This window comes from Mustela nigripes, chromosome 8 (assembly GCF_022355385.1).
Source record: "Mustela nigripes isolate SB6536 chromosome 8, MUSNIG.SB6536, whole genome shotgun sequence".
Lineage (NCBI taxonomy): Eukaryota > Metazoa > Chordata > Mammalia > Carnivora > Mustelidae > Mustela > Mustela nigripes.
Genome location: NC_081564.1, coordinates 11,197,436 through 11,216,183, shown reverse-complemented (window position 1 = coordinate 11,216,183; position 18,748 = coordinate 11,197,436).

Genomic DNA, 18,748 nt, shown 5'->3' with positions numbered 1-18,748 from the left:
TGATTCATCGTTGTGGCTTTGATTTGCAATTCCCAGGTCATGAGTGATGTTGAGCACCTTCTCGTGGACCTGTTGCCCAAGGTATGTCTTCTTTGGAAGAACTGTTCGCTTACCCTGAGCATTGTTAATTAGATTATTTATTTGTTTGTATTGGGTTGTATGAGGTTTTATATCTTTTATTTATTTATTTATTTTAAAAGATTTTTATTTATTTATTTGACAGAGATCACAAGTAGGCAGAGAGGCAGGCAAAGAGAGAGAGGAGGAGGAGGAAGCAGACTCCCTGCTGAGCAGAGAGCCCTATATGGGGCTCAATCCCAGGACCCAGGGATCATGACCTGAGCCGAAGGCAGAAGTACCAACCCACTGAGCCACCCAGGTGCCCCGTTTTTATATATTTTAGATATTAACCTCTTCTCAGATATATGGTTTGCAAATACTTTGTCCAATTCTATAGGTTGCCTCTTCACTTTGTTGAATTTTTTTTTCTGAATAAAAAGCTAAAAGTGACCTCTGAATCCCACTACTCAAAAGTAACCACTGTTTATATATGATAAATTCCCACACAACTCCTTAAGAATTCACATACGAGGGGTCCCTGGGTGGCTCAGTTGTTAAGCATCTACCTTCAACTCAGGTCATGATCCCAGGATCCTGGGATCGAGCCCTGCATCAGGCTCCCTGCTCAGTGGGAAGCTTGCTTTCCCTCTCCCACTCCCCCTGCTTGTGTTCCTGCTCTTGCTGTCTCTCTATCTCTGTCAAATAAATAAATAAAATCTTAAAAAAAAAAAGAATTCACATACATATGTGTGTACACATGTAATTCTGTATACATGGGATTGTGCTATGCTTCCTGACTCAAAACAAATTACATTTTTTTATTCATTAATATATTGTGCTCTCCTCATGTCAGCGTAAAGGCCAAGGCTGTCCATGTCATGCTTAAAGCTTTCCTAGCATCCTTGATATGAATCCTCTCTCATGTACTTAAATCAATTCCTCTCAATTGGTTTTCCCCTACTGTTGGACTTGTCATTTTTCCAGCATTGGCCCTATTATAAACAACACCGCCATGAACATCCTTGTGCGTTGACCTTAGCGTCTATGTTCCAATAACTTCTTCAGAGTAAACAAGCACTTTTTAAGTCCAAAAACTTTTAAATCAAAATTTTCACTGTGTGCTTCTTTCTTTATTTTTGTTGATAAAATTTTTATCGAGTTTTATTGAGACTAATGGACATATAACATTGTATTAGCTTCAGGTACACAACATAATGGTTGGATATCGGTATAGATGGGGACGTGATAAACACAGTACGTTTAGTTGCCGTCCATCGCCTCACACAGTTACAGCTGTGTGTGTGTGTGTGTGTGTGTGTGTGTGTGTGATGAGAACTTTTAAGCTCTACTCTCTTAACGCCTTTCTAAACATTCCAATATGGTACTGTTAACTATGATTTGTGCCATTTTTTTCTTAATGACTACTATTTTTGGATCCTTACTCTTTCCCCGAAGTGGTTTCTTTGAGGTCCTTTCATTGCCATGGGGTTGGGGGGTAGTCACTGTCATTACCTATGTTTTAAAGATGAGGGAACTTGGCGAGGTTAACGACTTGATCCAAAGACAAACAGCCATCCTGATTCCAGAAGTCTGAGGCTCGTTAAAACAACTGGCCCCGCTTCAAGCACGATGCACCTGCCATTTCCTTTTTCTGACCAAACCCAGCAAAGACAAAGCTGGTTCGGTTACAGAGGATCCCCCAAAAGGGGAGGGGCCAGAACTGGGCCGAGGGTGCCGGGACCTGCAGCTTCTGCTGAAGCTCTGCTGCCCCCTGGTGGCAACGCTCTTGCATTGCTCGGCCGGTCAGTCCCTTGGCAGGGGCCAATTGTCCTTGAAGTCACCACCTTTAGGCATCAAGGACACTAACCACGTAACTGTCATTCTCTAAATATTCTCCCTGAACTGCGAGTCACATGCACTGTCAGCACAAGCCTTGCAACGTGGTGGTCATCCCCATGCCCCGGAGAAGGAACGGGGGCTCGGAGAGGTTAACCCAAGATCCCGTGGCTCGCTAGTGCCAAATACACATTCAATTCCAGTTCTTGCTGGTGCTAAAGTGAGATCAGTATAGTCCCCCTCCCCCCAGCCTGGCACAATGCAACATTCTTGAAACCCTTTGGTAAATTTAGTCTGAGTCCAAAGCAGTATGGCACAGAGACTTGGGGTATGGGTTCCTGGGTTCGACAACCCCATATACTAATCTGCTTCTGCCACTTCCTAGTTACATGGCCTTGAGGAAGCCTCTTGCCCTGGTGGTTTTGCAAGGAAAAGGGTTCAGCCTTGGGGGGTGGGGGGGGTGGCGTACAAGAAGCAGTCAATAAATTAGAGCTTCAGATCAAGATAGTGTGAAGGGCCCTGGAGAATCAAGGATTCAGGTTCTAGCGCTGATAGTGACAAGATGTGGGCAGGTCCCTTTGCTCTCTGGGACTGTTTGCTCTTCCGTCGGAAACATTCTCTCAAAAGCTGCTTCTTGATCTGCAACCGCTGCTCTTGGCCCTGAACCCAATGCTGAGGCTCCCAGTTTCCTCTCCTCTAAGATGGGGACAAAAAATGCACGGCTTTTCACCGTGTTCCTACAAGGCAGCAAATTCGGGGGTGCTGTGCTGGTGTAGTTTTGTTAATCATGGGATAGATGAGGCTGGTCTCAGCAGCCAAGAAGCTCGAGCTCTCCTATTGGCATATTAGTAGGAATCATACTGAAGACTAATTTGTTACATGCTTAATATTTGCCAAACACCCGACCAAATGTTCAAAAATATCAACCCATTTGATGCTCTCACATCTGCCTATGGAGGGAGGCTATTTTATTGGGCGTTTTGGGGGGGGGGGGAGCGTGTGACCCAGATTTGGCCAATCACAGTTTCCCATTCCCAAGGCTCAATGATTGGCTGGAGGGGGGGGCGGGCATAAAACCCAAGCCTAACCAATCAGATTCTTCCCTGGCATTGTGCCTCTAGATGGTGGAGGAAAACGGGTTTGTCTTAGCTCTGGAGAGCTGGGGTAATGTCAGCCCAAGCTGTCTGCGACTGTGCTGTGCCCTCAAAGAAAACAACTAAGGCATGTGAGAATGAGGCTTATGCGAGGTGAGGAGACATAGAAAGGAGTTGAGACAAGCTAATGTTGCTTGAATCCATGTCCACTTCTTTTCCCAGTACCTGACCTGGACTGGTGAATTTCATGTTTTTTTTTTTGTTTGTTTTTTAAGATTATTTATTTATTTATTTGACAGACAGAGATCACAAGTAGGCAGAGAGGCAGGCAGAGAGAGGAGGAAGCAGGGTCCCTGCTGAGCACAGAGAGAGGGGAGGAAGCAGGCTCCCCACTGAGCAGAGAACCGCATGTGGACTCGATCCCAGAACCCTGGGATCATGACCTGAGCCGAAGGCAGAGGCTTTAACCCACTGAGCCACCCAGGTGCCCCTAAATCCCATCTTTTTCACTTTATAACTCTTTGACCTGCATCCAATCCCTTACCTTCTTGAACCTCAGTGTTCTCATCTGTACAATGGTCATAATAATAAAACAGACTACACAAGATTGACACGATTAGGTTAAATTGGGGTGGCTAGAAGTTCTCAATAATTGTTAGTAAATTCTTCAATAAGAATTTCTCTTGTGAGGGTGTTTCTTGGTAGTATTTGGGGCTGTGGTCAGGGTTCCATGGAGGGGGTGGGTTGGAGGAAATACTGTGTTTGAATTTTCCCATCATAAACCTCAATCTAGGTTAATCAGCTTGTATCTCCAGCAGCTCTGCGTAAGCCTTCATTTATCCCCAGGGAGGAAGGAATTCCCATAAAACCTTAGGCTTCCAAACAAACTTCTTCCCACACTCGACACGGCCCATTCCCACAATCATGGGCCTCTCCGAGGAATACAACAGTGGGAGGCAGGACAGGAATGAGTCCCATTGTGGAGGGACCCTTGCAAGAGGTGAGACGCTGGATTCATTATTTGGGAAAATAAGACTTAACACAGTGAAGTGTCCAAGGGTCTTTCATCAGTTTTGGGGACAGTCTTTCAAGTACCGTTGCTCTGACAGCTGCTAAGTAATTTTGATTCTTCCCCCCTCATCTCAGGTAGGTGTTCCTTAACAAAAGCATGTGGATTCTGCAACCAGAGACCCGGGTAGAGACTCCGACTTCTCTGCTTCCTTGCCATGTGACTTTGGTCGAGTCATTTTACCTCTTCGAGTCCCACTCTACAACTGAAACACAAGGATGCTTCCCTTGCATAGATGCTGTTTAAAGATTTTATTTACTTATTTCAGACAGAGAGAGTGAGAAAGAGAGCACGAGGGGCGGTGGGTCGGGGGGCTTGGGGAGAAGCCCAAGCAGGGAGCCTGACACAGGGTTTGATCCCAAGACCTGGGATCATGACCTGAGCTGAAGGCAGATGCTTAAATGACTGAGCCACCCACGGTCCCCCAAAGTTGTTGTTTGAAGAGTAAATTGGACAGTCTCTTTGCCAAATGCCTTGACATCTCACGTCCCTGGTATTGATGTAGTGAAATTTCCCTGAAATTGATTTAAAACCTTAAAAGAGCGACACCTGTTTTGCTCACAGATATGTACTACGGGCAGGGCTCAGTGAGGACATGTCTCTGAGCCACTCAGAATCAGCTGCGGTGGCTTGAAGTCTGGGGGCTGGGATCACCAGATGGCTCGTTCATTCACATGTCTGGTGTTGGCTGTTGGCTGGCGTCCTGAGACCATGGGTCCAGACACTACCTGTGACCTCTCTGTGTGGCTTGGGCCTCCTTACCACATGGCAGCTGGGGTTTCGCAGTGAGTGTCTCAAGAGAGAAAGCCCAAGAGGAAACTCTCTCTTCTTGACCGAGCAGCTGCAAAAGTTTACTGAGTTTCAAGTGGAGGGGAAATAGTTCTATGTTTTGTTGGGGGAGTTCCCAGGCTCTGGAAACGAGTGTGGGACAAGAAATATCAGCCTGGCCTTTGGGGGAAAATACATTGCCTCACCTAGTGAGTGCTAAAGAAACAGCAAATCCTAAGATCTCTTTCTCACTCTCTCTCTCTCTGCCTTACATTTCTAATTGGAGACAGGAAATTAATTTCTAGTTTTCTAATCAGAGACAGGAAAGACTAATAGTTATTTTGTAGAGAAGTTGAAAAAGTTACAAAGCATATAAAGAAGTTCCTGGTATGTGTTATGTGCTTAATAGATAGTTCATTATAATTGCAACTCATATTTTAAAAAAAAATATATTTCCTTTATTTATTTATTTATTTGAGAGAAAGAGAACAAGCATGGGGAGCAGCAGAGGGAGAGAGAGAAGCAGGCTCTCCACTGAGCAAGGAGCCCGACGTGGGGCTCGATCCCAGGACCCTGAGATCATGGCCTGAGCCAAAGGCAGACGCTTCACCAGCTGAGCCACCCAGGTGCCTGCGACTCTTATTTCTTGAGCCATTGCCAAGTAACAGGCATGGCCTCCGGAGCACTTCCTTGTGCTTTGTTCCATTTCATCCTCGCGACAGCCCTGTAATGCAGGTTGTGTTCTTGTGTCTATTTTGAAGATGAAGCAACCATGCTCAGAGAGGATAAGTGACTGGCCTACGGGCCACACAGCTCGTTAGTGGGGCTTCCAGGATTCACACCCAGGCAGAGGGGCTCAAGCATGAATGCTTTTAAACATTATCCCACAGCATGTCTCAGTGACAGTCGTGATCCTCTCTGCACCAAGGGTACAGTGTCATCCGCTGTTAAACATGAATTCCGCAGAGGTGGGGGACAGAATGTCGACAAGGTGAGAAAAGAGCAAGATGTGATGGTCACCTGGTGCCAGGGAGGGGAAGATGGAGCTTTAATGGTTTGTGCTTCCCCAAGGTATGATCGGTAGAGCCCACAGGTGACACCCTGACCTATCGCCTACACCCCCTGCCGATTCACACACCATAAAGCCCTAAAAATGGAGAGCTGCTGAGAAACAATAACTAGCTTCAAAGCAGTGGAGGCTTTCCCATGGGAGCGCAGAGGGTAGCACCAGGTGGAAATAAGCAAACAGAAGAAGAAAGAGCTTTCAAGCAAGTAGCTGCTCGAGAACTGAAAATGGACTTCAGGGGTAGATAATGAGCTCCCCGTCGCTGGAGGCATCCAAGTACTTATTGTGAATAATGTAGCATTATTACATTATTTGGTTGAGGTGAAGCCTTCATTGGAAGACAGGTGCCTTTTAAGACTGGTCTTCTAAGTTTGTTTGTTTGTTTGTTTGTTTTTCTTCCGAAGAAGAAAAACTCCAAATGCTTAGTAGATTTAGTTGAAAATCCCGGAGGAGAGGGAGCAGCCCACCTGTCTGGTCCAGGATATTCTGGCTGACCCATGGTGAAGAAGGTTGGAAACAGAGCCAGGGTTCTCCTACTTTGGATAGCATGCTGGCACAGGTCTCCCAGCCCAGGGGAGCTCACTGACATTTATTTCCTGTAGACCTCTGCAGCTTCTTATTTTTTTTAAAAGATTTTATTTTATTTATTTGACAGACAGAGATCTCAAGGTAGGGGGAGAGGTAGGCAGAGGGAGAGGGAGGAGGAAGCAGGCTCCCTGCTGAGCAGAGAGCCCGATGCAGGGTTCGATCCCAGGACTCTGAGATCATGACCTGAGCCGAAGGCAGAGGCTTAACCCACTGAGTCATCCAGGTGCCCCTACAGCTTATTATGTTTACAAAGTTCCCTCTGTCCTCAAAAGAACAGCTAAGAAACTCCTGTGGCGAGGGTATCTTTTCTCCAGGTTACACAGAATAGGAGGTCTTACCATGTAGCTCCCTGCACTTCCTCATAGAACAGAGTACATCAGTGAGATAAATATTTGTGCAAGTATGCCCTTGGCGTCCTCTTCTGGGCTTAGGAGGAAGCTCCCCGAGGGCAGGCACGCTTGCCTCGTTCCCCTCGAAAACCATTCTAAATCAGTGTCTGGTGTATAGCAGAGGCTTGGGAAAACTTGCCAAATAAAGAGAAAAGACAGAGACAGCTGAAGATCAGGGACAATCAAGCAGCTGGTCACTGCTGGGAGCTTTCAAGCTTCAGTGGCCTGGCAATACAAGAATTTGTCCCACCTGCTTGGGGGCAGAAGTCACCTCACATTCAGCAGGATGTCCTGTGGCTCCTTGCCATTGGCAGCAAGGATAGACACCAGGAAGGCCCTGTTACTTCTTGGACAAACCCTACTAGGTCTTGAAGCCAACCCCTCCTTGGATCCCTGCAGCTATCACCTTGTCCTGCCAAGAAGCTGAGCTTTTATTACATATATAATTTTGTCTTGGTTTTATTACATAGAGTAATACGGGCTTATAGTAAAAGTGCAGAGGCAAAAAGGCATATGTGGAAGACATAGTCTCTAAACCCTGCCCGATGCTCTCAGCATCCTGCTTCTTTTCAGTATTTTTCTTAAAGATTTTATTTATTTATTTGTCAGAGACAGAGGGAGAGAGAGCGAGCGAGCACAGGCGGACAGAGAGGCAGGCAGAGGCAGAGGGAGAAGCAGGCTCCCCTGCCGAGCAAGGAGCCCGTTGTGGGACTCGATCCCAGGACCCTGGGATCATGACCTGAGCCGAAGGCAGCGGCTTAACCAACTGAGCCACCCAGGCATCCCTTAAGTATTTTTTTTAAAGATTTTATTTATTTATTCATCAGAGAGAGAGATCACAAGTAGGCAGAGAGTCAGGCAGAGAGAGAGGGGGAAGCAGGCTCCCCGCTCAGCAGGGATGCTGAGGCAGATGTGGGGCTCGATCCCAGGACCCCGAGACCATGACCCGAGCCGAAGGCAGTGGCTTAATCCACTGAGCCACCCAGACACCCCAAGTTTTTTTTTTTTTTTAAAACAGAAAACAGGGGCACCTGGGTGCCTCAATGGGTTAAAGCCTCTGCCTTCGGCCCAGGTCATGATCCCAGGGTCCCGGGATTGAGCCCCGCAGCAGGCTCTCTGCTGCTTCCCCTCTCTCTCTCTGCCTGCCTCTCTGCCTACTTGTGATCTCTGTTTGTCAAATAAATAAATAGAATCTTTAAAAAATAGAAATTAGATAATACTAACCTTATTTTCTTGCAACTTGTGTTTTCTTCATTGAACAGGGCATCCAGAAACCTTTCTATTGCAGCCCAAACACCTGTTGAACGTCTCCTAATGTGGCTGTGCCACAGTTTTATTTTAGAAACCCCCTGTTGGTGGGCATTGAGGTGGCTTCCATCTCTCATTGGTCAGAGACAGTGCCTCTTCCTACACCATTGCATGCCTGTGCAAGTATATCCGAAGGATAGATTATTTGGAATAACTCAGATTGTGATTTCCAATAAGTCAGTGTTGTCAACAGATAACCGATCCTTTCTCTATAAGTTCTTGGCCTTATTGGGGCCTCTGGAGTCTCCCATTAATTGCACTTGGATTCTGCTGTGAGTAGCAAAAGTTCCTGGTGTCTCATCACATCATCTTGGCACTCCCTGATCTGTGCTTGCTGGGGACGTCCCCCTGTAAGGACTTTCCATCTGATAGCTTCCTCTGATGAGCTCAGCCCACGCTTCTTAAGTGCTGGGGACATGGACTTCTTGGAGAGCAGCCCCAGTCCATGGCAGACAAGAGTCGGAGCATCAGTGCCCCAGCTTCCTCCCCCAGCAGGTAGCCAACTCTGATGTGTCCTCTACCTCATCTCTTATGGTCCCGCCGGGATTCAGCCTCCAACACCCAAAGGAAACACCTGCTCCTTAACACACCTTCTTCTGGGTTCCTTCTCTTGCCTCCTTGACCTCCCTATTCCCTACAGATGCTTCTTGGGGTCATTTCCCGAATAAACCACTTGCCGTCACCTGCTTCTGGGAAAGCCCAACCCACGACAAAGCTCTTCCTGGGTAGTAAACCCTCCTCCCCCACCCAGCGCGCAGGGGAGAAGGATGCGTGTCCTGCCCTGCGTCCCGCTGCTTCATCCTGACTCATCTCCCGTGCCAAAGTGCAGATGCTGACATTGGCGGCTTGTCCACAACGGTGGGTGTCGCAGCCTCTAGAAGGTAGCAGAGGGAGCTGCCTGACTGGCTGTGTCCGAGCACCAGACTCTTAATCTCACAGTCGTGAGTTCGAGCCCCATTTTGGTCGAGGACCCTACTTAAAAAATTTTTTTGAATGTTTAAAAAATAGAGAACGGGGGCGCCTGGGTGGCTCAGTGGGTTAAAGCCTCTGCCTTCAGCTCAGGTCATGATCTCAGGGTCCTGAGATCGAGCCCCACATCGGGCTCTCTGCTCAGCATGGATCCTGCTCCCCCCCCCCTGCCTGCATCTCTGCCTACTTGTGATCGCTATCTGTCAAATAAATAAATAGAATCTTAAAAAAAAATAGAGAACGTAGCAAAGAGGATGTAGGAGTATGTCTGCAGTTCTGGACTCCGATTCTTGCTCCTTTCCCATCAGCTGACTGATCTGGGAGCATTTGCTCATTTCCTCTGAGCCTCAGTTTTCGTACCCTCTCGCAGAGGGCTGTAGGGAGTGAAAATAAGATCGTTTTATTTGACATTAAATATATTGAATCAAATATATTTGACATTAAGTATAATGAAAAATTCAGTTCTCCCCAGTCTCAGTAGACATATGTGGCCAGTGGCTAGAGTAGGGGGCATCTCAGCTCTAGAACATTTCCATCCTGGCGGGAGGTTTGATCAGTGCACAGCACTGATAGAGAGCCATGATTTTTGACCTTTCAAGGGTCATCAACACCTTGAGAATTTAGGGACCTTCTCCCTAAAGACACTTTTCTCCCTCTCCCCTTTCTTGCACTGATACAGCTTTATCTCTGGTTCCAACAGGCTTATAAACAATGTGGGGCTCATCAGGTACCGCCAAAACTGTGTGTGTTGGAAGTACTGTAGAAATGGAATGTGACACGAGACACGGTGAAAAAAACTTACTCAACCCTCAGAGCAATCGTCTGGGTTCAAGTCTGTCTGTCCTTACGTTCCTTTGACAGATGAGGAAACAGACTCAGAGAGCCTCACAGAGAGCCCAAGGTCACACAGCACCTAAGGGCAGAGTAGGGATGGGAAGCCGAGTGGGTCTGATTCTAAACCTCTTTGCGGTCTTCCATGATGGTGAAAGTGATGAGGGCATTTCTCACTGCAGGTCGAGAGACCCCATACCTCTGGTGGGGCCCCGTACCCACAGGCAAGGAGCCTGACCAGGGCAGTCTCCAGACCGTGGCTCCTGGCCCGTCAGAACGTGCATTAGTGTCTCCCCCATCTCTCTGCCCCAGGGAGGGTGAAGCAGGGAACACACACTTGCTTGCTCCTGCCGGGGCCCACTCCTGCCCACCAACACTTAGAAAGCTTTCCCGAGGGCGCCTGGGTGGCTCAGTCAGTGAAGCGTCTGCCTTTGGCTCAGGTCATGATCCCAGGGTCCTGGGATTGAATCCCGTGTCAGGCTCTCTGCTCATCAGGGAACCTGCTTCTCCCTTTGCCTGCCAGCCCCCCCATCCTGCTCGTGCCCTCTCTTGTAAAAAAAAAATAAAGAAATAAAATCTTAAAAAAAAAAAAAAGAAAAAAGGAAAAGGAAAAGAAAGCTTTCCCAAGGCAAGCTTGTGTTTTGGCCTTTATGAATTTGTTATTTCCCTCTGCTCCCCCTGATGCTCGAAATGCCTTTTAAATACCTTCCTTTAATTCATGCTTTTGCCTTTTATTCCTCCAGCTCAGTAAGTTCTTTATTACATGTTGGCCGTCTAGAGGACCGATAGGGTTTTTAAAACCTTGTTAATATGGAACATTTCCAATAAAGAAGCAGAGAGAAGGGCCTTCCTGAGCCTCCACATTCCCACGCGGCATCCGTGATCCATTCCTGGCCCATTCACCAAAAGGAAGCCGATCCAGAAGATTCGGAAGCAAATCTGAACAGATGCTAACTACTGCTACAGCTACCAATAATTGTGGACATGTACCCCCCTGCCCCCCGCCCAGCAGCTGGTGGAGAAGGGGAGAAGCTAGAGCTCCTCTCAGCCCACCAGCCCTGAAATGACCAGCGATGGGCAAGGCATGCCGGAGCTGAGAAGTTTCCATCCGGTAGAGAGATCTCATGGCAACTGAGCAGAAGCGCCTGGCCTTCTGGTCTTTGCTGTCTGACACCTCTTCTCTCACCCGAGGACTCAGTGCTTCCTGCGGACTGGTGCAGAGGCTTGGCCTCAGCTACGAGGACCGGGAACTTCCGTTGGGAAGATTCTGTGACTCCCCTGCCCTCTCCCGGCCCATGATGTTGAAATGTGTTGCTTTGCATCAGGTTCCGACCGTGGGTGTAATTATTGCCAGGGGGACCAGCAATCAACCTTGCCCAGAGTAACCAGGAGGGGCTCTCTGGCCAAGTGTCCCATGCCAGGAGGGGACACTTGTCGAGTTCCAGCGGAATTGCCTGGAATGTCTGCTCTGAGACAAGGGGGCGGGTGGTGGCAGGCAAGGGCCACTGGGGCCATGGAGAGGTCATTATTTCCCCACTGGCCTCATCAGAACCGGAACATGGAGGGCATCACTGACCTTAATGAGGGAGTGAGAGCTCCCGCAGTAGTCGGGATGCTGGGTCCAGCTGGAAAACGTTCTTTTCTTAATTGTCTCTTGGTAAGTGCTTTACCCATTAACACACATGTCTCCATCACATAGGAAACATGCATTTGTCATTTTCTTTTTCTTTGTTTTGAAGCCGAACTTATATACAATAAAGGGCTCAAATATTACATGTGTAGCCTGGGGACTTCCTGCAAGTAGATGCCTGTGTAAGCGCGACTGGATTCAGCTCCTGCACCATTGCTGGCTCCCATAAACGCCCTCCCAATTGCTTCTCTCCCCATAAAGGCAACCCCTATTCTGCCATCATCATCAATGCTGTTGCCTATTTTTGAATTTTGTATAAGTAGAACCATAGAGTATGTTCTCTCTTGTGTCTGCTTTCGTTCAGTCCTAACACATTCGTGAATTCAGCCCTATGGTTGCAGTTAGAGAGCGTGGCTTCTTTTTCATGACTGTATAGTATTCCACCAGATGAGTTTACCATATTCTGTTTATCCATTCTGTTCCTCCTGGACATTTGATGTATTTACCTTTTGGGCTTATGGCAAATAAATCTGTAAATATTCTCATGCTTGTCTTTTGTTGTACAGAAGCAGTGATTTGGCGGGGAAAGCTTACTTTGAGGGGTAGAAGTTTGGGGGTGGGTGGTGCATGCATAGATCTAACTTTATTAGACACTTCCAAGCAATTTTACAAAGTGATAGCATCCATTTACATTCCCAAAGCAATGGGGGAAAGTCTTAATTTTTTTTTTTAACAACCTTACAGTTCGTAGTGCATACTGTTTTTTTTTTTTTTTAAGATTTTATTTATTTAGGGGCGCCTGGGTGGCTCAGTGGGTTAAGCCGCTGCCTTCGGCTCAGGTCATGATCTCAGGGTCCTGGGATCGAGCCCCGCATCGGGCTCTCTGCTCAGCGGGGAGCCTGCTTCCCTCTCTCTCTCTCTCTCTCTCTCTGCCTGCCTCTCCGTCTACTTGTGATTTCTCTCTGTCAAATAGATAAATAAAAAAAGATTTTATTTATTTATTTGACAGACAGAGATCACAAGTAGGCTTTTTAAAAAGTTTTTATTTATTTATTAGAGAGGGAGAGAGTGCATGAGAGCAGTAGGAAGAAGCAGAGAGAGGGGGAGAAACAGACTACACACAGCACACGGTGCGGGGCTCGATCCCAGGACCCCGAGATCACACCCAGAGCCAAAGGCAGACCCTAAACCCACGGAACCAACCAGGTGTTCCCCACCCATCTTTTAAATCTTACCTATTCTAGCAGGGGTCTGGGGGAGGGGGAGGCCCATGGCATGAAAATTAAAACCAACAGGCACTAGGTACGATCGAGGAAAATGACAAACACGTCGCCTTCCCACCTCCAAGGAGGTTTTTGGTTCAGACTTTCTCCTCCTCACTGCCGGGCTCTAGGTTTTGACAACCGTGAGCAGGGAGTCAAAAGGAGGTGAGGAGGGATTAGAGAGATTTACGTCGCTGCCAAGGCTGCAGAAGAGAAAAGGGGCATCCCACTTGCCACCCGCCTCCCCGTGGCTCCCACCTCTCGGCGTTAGCCCAAACTTCTCCCCACACACAGAAATCTCCATGGTAGCCTGAAATTCCTGTATTTCTCTGGAAAGTCCGGTTGCCTTGTGGTCCAGTACGGCACTGGGCTGCCTGCAAAGCACCAGTGATCTGGCAGGAATGTCAAGGTCCGACGGACACTCTGAACCAAAGTGCCTAGGGTGACGAGCAGTATGTCTGCACATGTCCTAGACAAGAGTGACCTCTGCCCGTGGTCTTGATCTAGCCAACGTCACCTGAACACTAGTCGACATGCATTTCCACAAACAAGGAACATCTCCCAGTATCCTGTAATTCTGTTTTCGGCGGTAGACATTCCGGAAACATTTCAGGGCAATCTGTCCTTCCATGGCTCTAACCTCTGGCTCCTTCCCATCTCGCTGGACGGCGACCACGACCATTGAACTCCATCAGGCACATTGCATTCTTTTTACGCGTATGTTGCTGTTGTTGTTTTGATGAGAGCGGTATTATTTTGAGAAAAAAAAATCACAACCAACTGGAGAATTTGAGATACGGAATGGTTGGAATTTCCAACAGTTCTCATGGGAGTGTTAGGGATATGTTCCTGAGCTCCTTCAGAGAGAGGATACGAACTGTGTTTGGTTTCTGACCTGATTTCGTAAATATATGAATATGACATATTTAGTTTTTTACCTGATTCTTTATGCATACATCTATGTGGACACAAACTACACATATGTATGTTCTTCATGTACATATATACGTATGTATATGTGTGTTTATATAGATATAGATTAAGAATATATATATGAACATATGTATATATATGAGAAGAATACACAAATGCATGTTCACATATATATATGAAGAATTGGGGAAGAACTAAGTACAGTTTACATATATGTATAATGTATGTGTATATATATTATTTAAGGATATCTGTGATAATGTAATTGGCCATTTAAAAAAAAGCTTTTATTTATTTATTTATTTGAGCATGAGCAGGGGAGGGGCAGAGGGAGAGGGTGAGAGAGACTATCCAAGAGATTCCACATGCAGTCCGATGTGGGGCTCGATCCCATGACCCTGAGATCATGACCTCATCTGAAATCAAGAGTGGGATGCTTAACAGACTGAGCCACCCAGGTGCCCGGTTGTTGGTCTTTTTTAACATGACACATGGTAGACATGTGTGGCTTGCTGGGACTGGCTAACAGTCTCTTTAGAAAGTCTAGAAGAGGGGTGCCTGGGTGGCTCAGTGGGCTAAGCCTCTGCTTTTGGCTCAGGTCATGATCCCGAGGTCCTGGGATCGAGCCCCACATCGGGCTCTGTGTTCGGCAGGGAGCCTGCTTCCCCCTCTCTCTCTGCCTGCCTCTCCACCTACTTGTGATCTCTCTCTCTGTCAAATAAATAAACAAATCTTAAAAAGAAGAAGAAGAAGAAGAAGAAGAAGAAGAAGAAGGAGGAGGAGGAGGAGGAGGAGGAGGAGGAGGAGGAGGAGGAGGAGGAGGAGGAGGAGGAGAAGAAGAAAGTCTAGAAGAAGAGTGCCTGGATGGCTCAGTTAAGCATCTGCTTTTGGCTCGGGCCCTGGTCCCAGCATCCTGGGGTCGAACCCCACATGGAGCTCCCTGCTCAGCCAGAAATCTGCTTCTGCCTCTCCCCCTGCTTACCAGTGCTCTCTCTCTCTGTCAAATAAATAAATAAAATCTTTAAAAAAAATAGTCTAGAAGAAGTTCCTTTGGCCTTTGAAAGAAGCGTGATGAAGCAGTGTTGTCTCCTTCATGGTCAAAGTCAGAGTTCAAAGGGGGCAGAGTCCTATCATAGGTGGGAGCCCTAGGATTTGACGGACACATCGATTAGCTGTGGACTAAGGGAGCTCTCTGAGCCTCAGTTGTTCCTAAGGGAATAGCAAGACTTTCCTCTTAGTATTTTTTTTTTTTAATAGTGGGTTTTCTTTATAAAGATTATTGGCCAGCTGGGGAGGTGGGAAATTTTCTGGTGGGGTGGGAAGGGGTGAGTAGCGGACAGCAAGAGGAGCATGGCAGAGTGATTCAGGGAGAAAGAGAAAATCTGCCTGTTTGTGCATGTTTGTTCTTCCTGTGTGACGCAACCTCAGGGGGCCGCGAGACTCTTCATTATACTTAATATCAGGGGGCACTGACCCGGAGCTGTCCCACGGCACGCTGCTAACTGCCATGAAATGGTAGGTTATCAGTAAATAATGATCCCTTCTCTAGTCTCTGGAAGTCAACAGGTCCCAGCCGGTCTTATCATCTTATGCCTTCTCTTGACCTCCTTATGACTTCCAGTTTTCACGGTGCCCATGAGCCCAGAAAGTGAGGGAGACCTTTCCGAACCCGTGGCAGGGAGCCCCACAGGGGACCACCGTGCCAAGTCTCAATTCATTCAACCTTTGCAACCCTACAGGGTCCCTGCAGCTCCGCCTGACCTTCTGGAATCCCTGGGGAACAGCAAGAAGACACAAACCCTGGAGTAAAGGATTGATTCCATTCACTTAACATGTGCAGGATGGAAAAAAAAAAAGACCAAAACCCTAAATATCCAGCAGGAGGGGATGAATTGAAGTATTTATAGGGAGATTATAGTTGCACTACAAATAATGTTGTAGACCTGTGTTACAGGCCTGGGAAGACAGCTGTGAGATTTTAAATGTTGAAGTTGGTTAAGAGCTGGTAAATTTAATATTATTATAGAAGATTGTATGTACAGTGGTCTCCCTTACTCCCAGCGGATACCTGGAAACCACAGAAGAACCCTGTAGATATATAGAGAGACGCTTCTCCTTCTCTCTCTGCCTCTGCCCTGCTTGTGTTCTCTCTCTCATTGCTTCTCTCTCTGCCAAATGAGTAACTAAGATCTTAAAAAAAAAAAAAAAAAAAAGGAGACATCTTTCTCACCGATTTGAATGAAGGATTTTCTTTTTTTCAATGAAGGACTTTGAAGGCTGGAGAAATTTCAAGCAGGTATAACAAGCAATAAGCTGTCTTCAGAAAGTTCTGGACTGGCCAAACCTGAGACATTTCCAGTCTCTTTGGCAGTCTAAGGAAGCCCGGATTCTACTTCAGAATAATATTTGTCAGCACATAAAACACACGGTTGGGGGGGGGAGGCAGGGCGGGGGATCAGTGACATGACAAAATACCATCACAATTGTTTATTTGTTTATTTAATTTATTTATTTTTAAAGATTTTATGTATTTATTTGAGAGAGAGAGAGAGGGACAGTGAGAGCAGAAACACAAGCAGAGGGAGAGGGAGAGGGAGAAGCAGGCTTTCCGCTGAGCAGAGAGCCCGATGTGGGGCTCCATTCCAGGACCCTGGCATCATGACCTGAGCCAAAAGCAGATGCTTAACCCACTGAGCCCCCAGGCATCCCTCAAAAAAAATTTTTTTAAATGCAGGGAGCCTCTGGTTGGCTCAGTTAGTGGGGCGTAGGACTCATCATCCTGAGGTCGTGAGTTCCAGCCCCACATCTAGCATAACTGTTACTTAAAAAAAAATTTTTTAATTGGAATCATCAAAATTAAAAGAAACTTTATGAGCAGAAGTATGTGAGAAAGAGAACAAAAACACATGTTTATTGGGACCTACTATGTGCCAGAACTTTCTACATGTTATTATTTAATCTTTACAAAATCCTTTTGCAGAGGAAGGAATTATCATTAGGATAATTATTATGGTCACCTCTTTTGTCTAAATAAGGGAACTAAGGGTCAGGGAAATGAAATGACTTTTTTAAGGTCATACAACTCGGAGGTGATGGAATTTGAAACTGGACCTGCTGGACTCCAAAGGCCCAGGAAAATTCAAGAGAGAAAACAGAGAATTGAGAAAACTGGGGGCAAATCCATAACAATGATGATGGTGATACCTAAAACAGCTAAGGTTTTTTAAGGCTCTGCTCCAAGAGTTTTCTAGGCCAATTTATTTCATTGTCTCAACAGTGCCATGAGCCAGATACTGCGATCAGCCCCATCTTACAGATGAGAAAACTGAGGCGCAGAACATTTCCATCACTTGCCCAAATTCCCAGTTGATCCCAGCACCACTGTGCCTCTGTGCCTCTAGATTAGCACGAACAGTGATCCGAGCTGACTTCCTTTCAGACTCCTGGCCCATGTGCGTGCATCAGTGGGGATCTTTGGAATGAAAGGATAAAGAGATGATGGGTGGGAAAAGGAACTAGAAGGGAAAGGGGACAGAGGGAAGAATATAAGTCCCAGGGACAGACTTGAGCTAGGCAGGGCCGCGAGTAAACACAGGCAGTATGACATTGCCTAAAATGTCATATCAGAGCTAAGAAGAATCTTGACAGCGTCTAGTCCCCCAGCTACTTTGTAAGTGGAGAAACTGAGGCTCAGGGTCCTATCACAGATGAGTGGCACAGTGCAGGCTAGTGTTTGTCTCTGAAGCCTGATGCTTGTGTTCTCAGGTCCATCTCCTGATTCTGTCCTTTGGGGACCGGCTTCATGATAGCCTCCAAACTTGATTATCCTTCAGTGGGGACCACTTAGGCTACAAAGGCCTTTCCAATAACAACTTCATTTGTGCAAATGTCTGTTGTCCAAGCCCACGGTGGTGAGACCTGGGCGCGCGAGTGTGTAGGGGGACCAGGAGAGGAGGGTCAGCCTTCTCACTTTCAGAGCTGGGGAAAGAGAGAGGGAAGGCAGGTGAGGCCCTGTGGCATCATATGCCATGGGCTTCATTTCCTCCCAAATAATTCTCTCAAGCTGTGTAAACTTTCTGCCTGAAAAATAAATGACTCCCCCCTTAAAATAAACATTTACGCCAACCACTTGCCTGCATTCACTGCCCGGGAATGAAGCTTGCCCATGATTATGCCCAAAAGCTTCCATCCAAAGCCTGCAACCTTATATTTTCCTCTGTGACCCTCAGCACCCACCAGTCTTCAATCTCATGCCCCAATTAGCCACCAAAGGAAAACAAAATGTATGCACACGAAATACATAATAATAGACTTGTGCAAAAGCAGGGGGCTGTCTTCATGAATCCTAAAACGGAGCCACATTTCCAACTTGACAGGAGAAAATCAAGAGGAAGTTGGGTGCGTATCAACACCTTTAATAGGACAGGGAGTCTGGTGATCCCTTGAGTGGAGGAGGTAAGAGTAATGGACAATTAAGAATATGAATGCGGTAAGAACCACCTGCGGTGCGGATGGCATTCATTGCTTGGTCTGTTGTGAACTCAGCCGTTACTATGTGGCAGGCGCTGGGTGGGCACAGTTTCATTGTTACCACTCAGAAAGTTGCTCCGAGCTTGTTGGAGTCATCATGGCTCTGTCCTAAGATACATCACCAACAAAAATTCCTATCCAGAGAGTTCTTTATCTTACACAATATTTCATTGCATGTTATCCTTCTATGGGCCTTCGAGGAAGGTGGCGGCCATTCTTCTTGTTACTGGCCACCATTTCACAGAGGAGAAAAATGGAATTCCAAGAGGTGTTTTTTTTTTTTTTTTTTCCCCAAAGATTTTATTTATTCATCAGAGAGAGAGAGCACAAGCAGGCAGAGGCAGAGAGAGAAGCAGGCTCCCCACCAAGCAAGGAGCCCAACTTGGGACTCGATCCCGGGACCCTGGTATCATGA